Source organism: Brachyistius frenatus, unplaced genomic scaffold (genome assembly GCF_029030835.1).
Source record: "Brachyistius frenatus isolate BFR_SWC_R1_liver_20210118 unplaced genomic scaffold, ASM2903083v1 Contig_552, whole genome shotgun sequence".
Lineage (NCBI taxonomy): Eukaryota > Metazoa > Chordata > Actinopteri > Embiotocidae > Brachyistius > Brachyistius frenatus.
This window is the reverse complement of record NW_027211151.1, coordinates 1-7,615: the sequence shown is the minus strand read 5'-3', so window position 1 is coordinate 7,615 and position 7,615 is coordinate 1. Positions and strand designations below refer to the sequence as shown.

Here is a 7,615-nt window from a genome sequence, read left to right as displayed (position 1 = left end):
TTTGGAGCGGAGTGTCAGTCAAGCAGCAACACACTGGAGACAACTTAACCTCTGACCCCAACACTCTTTGAAATGAGTAGACTACTTGACCGGAGCTGACAACAATCCAAGTGTCTCTGCGGCTTCCAACCCCCAAATTGAAAGTGAAGGAAGGAGTACAAAGAGGATGGGCTGGAAAAAAAAGAAGTTGCAAATTGGAAAAAAAAAAAGTTGAAAGGGATGTATATAAAAAAAAATACTTTGGACCAGAACATCCTGCGTCATCTTAGAATGTACGACTAACTGATCAATTTCGAATCAACATGACAAATGACAATTCTGTACAAATCGTCCTAAAATGGAGGCCATAGTCGTGCTTTTATGATATTTTGCAGCACAGGAAAGAAGTGGGCTTTATCTCCGAAATACCACCTTATCAAGTCTCTTGAAGAGTGGGCGGGTGGCTCCCAGCATGCCTTTCCTAAAATGGTGAGTGCCTGCCTCTTACACTTGCCATTTGTTGCCCTTTTTCAGTTGCCTTTGTCTCTTTTCTTCCTTTGTTTTTAGCTTTATTTGTAATATTCGTCACTGAGCCTCTCTCCCACTGCTGACTTTGATACAAAGAGCATGAACCGGACCCTCCTGCTTTCTCTTCTCACCAGATGCCGACAGATTTTCGGGGACACTGGTATCGGCGGTGGACTCCAAATCAACGGGACTGTTTCCAGCACCACAGTGAGTCCTCTGTCCAACACTAGTCACGTGTTCATTGTCTCCAATTCCAGGGAGACTTATGACAACGCTTACTTCTACATCCTGTTTGTGATGCTGTTCTACTCCTTCCTTGCCGCAATACTTCTTAAGTGCTTCGTAAGCAATGATGAGGAGAAAAAGGATCCTGACGAGGAGTTCATGAGTACTGGGCAGCCTACAACACAAACATCCAACGCAGGCCACATGGCAGAGAAGTTTTACTTTGAAGAGGAGAGCAGCCTGTGAGCCACAGGCTTTCTAAGGCGACGGGGGAGGAGGAGGAGGAGGAGGAGGAGGAGGAGGAGGAGGAGCGATGCATATGGGGGATGTTTTGACAGTCACCAAGCCAGAAAAACGTCAGTGCAGACCACTCAGACAAGACCTGCTAGTGATTTTGCAAAACCTGTAGTATGTTCATTCCCCCATCTCCCCCCCGACTCCCTTCCATCTGAAAATCAGAAATCTCACGCGAGCCGGCCGGTCGGCCAGCCGGTCGGTCGGCAGGCAGGAGTAAGACGCCTGCCTCTGATGATCTGAGAGAGGGTGGAAACACTGAGACGTGTGGGTCAATGGCAGGCCGGAATCTCCTCCTGTGAGGCCCAATCAGGATCAATAACACCGGGGCCTTCGACATGCACACACCGCAGGGAACCAGGGGATACCTCAACAGACTGCTGGTGTAGACAACTTGGACACTGTGTGTGTGTGTGTGTGTGTGTGTGTGTGTGTGTGTGTGTGTGTGTGTGTGTGTGTGTGTGTGTGTGTGTGTGTGTGTGTGTGTGTGTGCATTAACCGGCCCTTTCATTTTCCTGTTTGTAAATTCAGTTTGAAGTTAATTTAACAAAAACAAATTATTCTACTGGATTAGAAAAACAAAAAAACAAAAAAACATTAGGCTTTTCTATTAAACTTTAAATATTGCGGATAATTTAAAAACAGTGTGAGAATATCCAAACACACATTATAATTTGAAGTGGTGTAATTTCACTGATGAAACGATGAACAATAAGTCAGTTATATAGTCCAACCAGTCAGACCAACATTTTCAACAGTAGCCAAAAAATGTGCCTTTAAAATGGACATACATAAACAATGTTAGTGAATAAGATAAAATGACATCCCACCCTCAAATTGGTTCTAATTAGAGCCAAAGCTCCATGCAATAGCTGGGACTGGGCAACATTCCTTTGCCATTACAATGTAACTGATCTTTGGAGACTCGACGCACAGCTACAGGGCCGTTTCAACCTCCCGGTGACCCCCGCATGATCTAAGTTTACAAAGCTGTGGCGAAACGTGAACCCAAGACTCACTACGTAGAATTAACTTCAATTGCGCAGCGGGATTGTGGAGAGGATCTTAAAAGAGAACACACGCTTCTGATTTGCGCTGCACGCCGCAAACGTTACCTTTGCGGGGAAAGGGAGGACGCTTCAGATTAGCAAGCTGGCAGCTGAATAGGTACAGTATGATTCGCCTCTCCTGTGATTTATGTGGAAGCATAGGCATCTAAGAAAGGAAAGAAACTCGGTTACATCGCTGCAGTGTAGGTCAATTAAATCTCAAAAGGTCAAAGGTGGGACTGGACAATGCTGGTCTAATTTGAACTATCCGCTCTTAGAGGTTGTGCCGGTCCCTGAGGCCACGGGGACCTGTTTCCTTTTCATGCCCCATAATTACATTTTTGTCTCATCCTCCTCCCATGAAGTGCTGGGGTCACCACGTGTGCACCCCACCTATAACTAAACAACACTGCCTTCATGTTTTGAGCGAGCTTGCCCCAGTATTTAACTCTCACCAGATAGTGCTGACTGAACAAATATGCGGGTTTAAGTCACTTTGTTTCCTATGAGCTTCGAACCAGGAACTCACAACAAAGAGCTGTGCACTCTGTTCTCAGAGTGTAGCTGCAGCCACTCTGGTAGACGTGTAGAGGCTTAATGTGTCTGATCTTCAGGCTGCAAAGCATTCGCAGCTCTACCGGTGCAGGGTTTGAGCCAGCAATACAAACATACAAAGTAACAACGCATGTGTGTACTGATGACAGTTTACGTTTTTTTTTTTTTTTTTATTGATACTGTCACTGTGTGAGGCATATTAGATGTCTGAGCTAACGTAAGAAGCTATAAACATATTTTAAAATCATTTATTTACCTCCTTTTAAAGCAGACTTTAAGTTAATAGTCATTGTTTGTGCATGTGAAGAAAGAGATGCTCCAATAAAATGTGTTTCACTGCACAAACTGAGATCTGTGTCACTGACTGTACCGTGATTTGAACTGGTGGTGGCCCTGGAGTCTGGTCAGTGGTGGGAATGTGGGGATATGCTGCCATCTGCTGGTAAAGATGAGACAACATTAAATCCACAGTTGAACTGGTTTCTGTCAGTGTTGTCACCTGCTACAACCTGAGGTGGTAATGAGTGAGTAGAGGTGTAATACATTTTTTTTTTTAGATGTTTACATTCTTATAATTTCATTCTACAGCACGACAACGACACCAAACCTACAGCCAGATTCATAAAGAGCTATCCTCAGTGACAAACGGAGCAAGGAGTCCTGTAGTCGATGATATGGCCCCCACAAAGCTCTGATCTAAACATCATGGAGTCAATATGGGATTAAAATGAAGACGTATAAAATGACCTAAATCCACAGAATAACTGGCAATTTCTCCAAGATGCCTGGAAAAATCTATCTGCCAAGTACATGAAAAAACTGTGAACAAGTGTACCAGGGAGAGCGGATGCTGTTATAAAAGGCAAAGGATGATCAAACTAAACAGTGATGTAATGTTGATTTTTGTTTTTGTTTTGTTTGTTTGTTTATATGCAGTAAAAAAAAACTGCTCCAACAGTTACATTATTATTTTATTTTTTTCAAAACTTCCTGTTATTGTTAATTATATGTTACAAAGTATAACCGATGCTGTTAAATTAAGGCTCTGGTTTAAAAGTTCACAAATAGCGTGTTAGTAAAACAGTGCTTGTTTATTCACAATTAGATAAACTGATACTTCAAACAAGAAGACAACGTACAGGGGACTGTGGACAGATGAAGGTGCACTTAATTGTCACAGGCTGCAGCTTCATCAGCAGCTGGATCATCCATTACTCTGAGCACTTTTAGGATTTCTCCCCCCAGTTGATGATACAAGTTAGAAAAGAAGATACAAAAAAAATAAAAAATGAACGGACAGAGGCAGTGAGAACTCCCATTTTCTATTCAACTTCATTGGTCACCCAACAGCATGATTTCAACATGGGTGCTCATAATAATGTGTATGCCCGTTTCTCCAAGCACCCATGCTCAGCTATAGGAGCATCACATTGGAAAAAGCAAGGCACTCAAATACAAACACCTATGTCTAATACACACAAGTAATGTCTTTCAGTAAAGCTAATTATCTCTAGTTTAGTTAGAGCCACAGGTGAATGCAAGAGCAAAATGAGCAAAACTCAGTGAAATATCCTCTTTGCTATTATTGCCATGTAATAATAACGGAATCTAATCATTATTTTTGTCACATTGCAGATATGGATGTCTGGTATCATTCCCCACTTTTTTGTAGTCCCATCAAAGGAGAGAAACAGCACCACTCTTGAGTTGTAATGTCTAGAAAATATCAGTAAGTATGGTAAAAAAAAAATGGAAATAAATATGGAGCTCAGGAGTTAAAATCGCACTCCATGGACAGCTCATTCACATTCGCACAGAGAGCGTTTCCGTTTCATTTGGAGTCGTCTGTCTCACCCACGTCTGACAAATCAGATACGCTAATCAACATAGTTATCTAGGTACTGCACACTTTACTGCCACTATACATGTATAAACATGACATAGAGCTGCTGCCGCTGTTCTGTAATGTGCTGATCACACTGTTGTAGACTTACTTCAAATTATTGGTTCGATCCATGGATGTTTTGATGAGAACTGGATACCGGAGTCGAAGATGCTGCCTGCTCACTTGAACGCAAACTGCTGGCCTGAGACAGGAGCCATGAAAGACGACAAAATATAAACTTGCTAATGCGTTGCGCAATCCCTTGCACATGCGCATTTTGCCGCCAATCAGCAACATCAGTGGTTTAAAGTAAAAGTGTACACTTGTTTTCCCCGAAAAACTAAAGTTGCCGGATTTATTGCGCATCATCCGCCAAGCATCCCCAGGAATTAAAAAAAAATTTTTTTTTAAACAATGTTCATATTCTGATGTATGAGTACTTTAATTTATAATTTGAATGAAACAAACAACAACAACAACAAAAAAAAAACAATAAATACATTATTAAAACCACATTATTTTGACGAAAAACGTAAAACCAACACAGCTTTGATTCGGCCAATGAGCGCAGCAACCGAACCTGCGATCAGGGACGTTGTCCGGGGAGTGAAGACTCAATAAAAGTCAATAGAGTTGTGAATCTAAAAGGGCCCTTACAGATGACGTTAATTGGTCGTGTGAAGTTGTGGACACAGCGCTAGTCTTCAAGGACGAGGACCAAGGAACGCTGCAGGATGGAAATGAGGAAGGCGACCTGCCCGCCTTGTCAACTGTCAGTGCATGATAATAGCAAGAGGCCCCAGGACGAGCAGTTCTTCACATCATATCGCACCGTCGTTTTGGAATGAACGAAAAAGTTTGACCAATAGCTGGCCGCCTCGATACGCACGGCTGTAATACGGGGTCGCCAAAGGTTTTGACAAACGTCTTGAGGAGCAGCTCTGACCTGGCACTGTTGGCTACAAACGACGGAGACCAAGTTGCCGAGCAAACATCACAACCATGGATGCCTTTGCACAAAACCACCACAACAACAAACGCAGTCTTTTGTCAAGAAAGTGCATGATTTCGTGTTTTTTTTTTCTCTGTTGCCTTTTTTTTGTACAAGATGCATTTGGTGGTTTGGTTGACAAAAGCCTGCCTGTGGCACAAGCGTGAGCTGTTACGTCCAGAGGAGTGTTTACATAGGCAGGCTTGCGGAGCTCACGTCTACGCCCCCCTGGAGCTGAAGATCGTGCTTCGTTGTTTTCAACGCAGAACGACGTTGTACCTGGTACTGTGCACGTGGGGTGTTGCAGCAGCAATTGAACTGCGGCCACAGGTGTGCACGCAGCCTGGTGAAACTCGATAACACAGTTTATGTAATCGATGTATAGCTACTGTTGCTTTTATCTGCAGGAATCAGACTAAACTTGCAAATACACGTAACTTGACGAACAGCTTGCAGATGTGCTAGTTCTGTTCTGCACTGGCAGTCAGGGGTTCACTTGGACTTTTAATAATTCGTATTTTTGTAATCTGCATGTGAAGGAGCATCAGGGTCTGCCAGATACTTGTGATGATTTCTTTATCTCCAATTTGTTTTGAATTCAGTGTTATAAAATGGGTAAGTAGCTCAAGTAATACTTTGTTTTGCAGTCATCTTTTACATATTGAACATACAGACGTGACTATTGTGAACATTAACTTTTGAATGTGTGAATGCTTTGTTAAATCTTTTTTGTAGTGAGTACTTCTGTCATAGCAAAAGATGAATAGTAGGCTACTTCATATATTTTTGTGCGCTGGTACAGAAGTACATTTGCGGTTTATTGTATACCGTTACATACGGATGGTACGAGTGAGAGGTTGTTTGGTTCATTATGAGTGAAGAGCTGCTGACTTTTGAACCATCCCACTGCTAAAATGAGCAGTGTTTCAGAGTTTACTGAACTGGTTCCTCCTTTTGAAGTATGTGCTCGTCACGACCTACAGAGTCAAACAGCATTGTCTCGATTAAGCTTTTGCCACCTCAACCTGGTATAATAGCAAACACTCAAGATCAGGATGTACTTTATTGTCCATTTTGGTAAATATGTTTTGGGCCATGGAGAACCTCTGCCATACATACGTAAAGATACCTTTACAGAGTGTGGAAAGGGAGGCAGTTCATACAGTCAACACACAAAAAAAAAAGCACATGGAAACTATTGAACAGCTGGAATATGCTCAGCAATAAACCAATACACAACAAATCTTCAAACTTATAAATTGAAAAAAATGTAATGTGCAATGGAAACGGTGAAATAAAACAAAAACTATATGGCAAAACCAGAATATTGCACATGGGCACTACATATTTTTGTACTACAGATGAATCATAACAGTCAGTAGAAGCATTTAGTTACTGCAGAGGCTGAAACAAATTAATTTACACTTGAGTACTCTATCGACCATGTGATTTGGGTCATTCACTATTTCCTGTACAGATAGTGCTGACTGAAAGAATAAATGCGTCTCTCACTTTATTATTTAAATCTTGAGGAAGCCACTGATCTTTGTCTGTTGTCACCGTTGATCCTTAGCCATTTTCACACTTCCGTTGCCCAAAATATCCAGTCGGGGTTTTGTCAGTTGGATTCAACATTTTTGATCGCCAACGTGCAGCCATCACACTCCTGCTGGAGAAATGTCTGAATCTATGAGAGACATGGACAGATTATTAACAAAAGTGCGTGTAATGCATTTTGGTTTTTGGGGGTATATTTGAAGGTTGTTGGTACTTACAGCAGCTAAAACCGTTAACAAAGCTTCTCCTTCCTCATCATGGGATAAAACGGAAGCTTTTACATGAATAATTGCTGTTTGGACACAAAAAAAAGAAATGGACAACTAAGAATGTAGCAACTTCATCATGTTGTCTAAAAATAAACAATTAAAAAAAAAAAGGAAATTTATGATTTTTTTTTTTTTTTTTTACAAACAATATTTTGTCTACAACTTCAAACGTGCATTTTTGCAATATCTTCATTAACATTGACCAACCTGTAGCTGTGGAGTCCGTGGATGCTGATGTTGTGAGGTCATCTAATGGTGCAGATGTACTGTTGACTGTAATGTT

General features: G+C 41.6%; 1 long non-coding RNA gene across 1 annotated transcript; it reads right to left on the bottom strand.

The window, feature by feature from the left end:
- Positions 1 to 6,550: 6,550 nt before the first annotated feature.
- Positions 6,551 to 7,615, bottom strand: LOC138614702 (uncharacterized). Its single transcript, XR_011310324.1, has 3 exons — positions 7,540 to 7,615; positions 7,282 to 7,355; positions 6,551 to 7,193 (listed from the first exon to the last, which is right to left on the bottom strand). It is a non-coding gene; the product is annotated as an uncharacterized lncRNA (long non-coding RNA).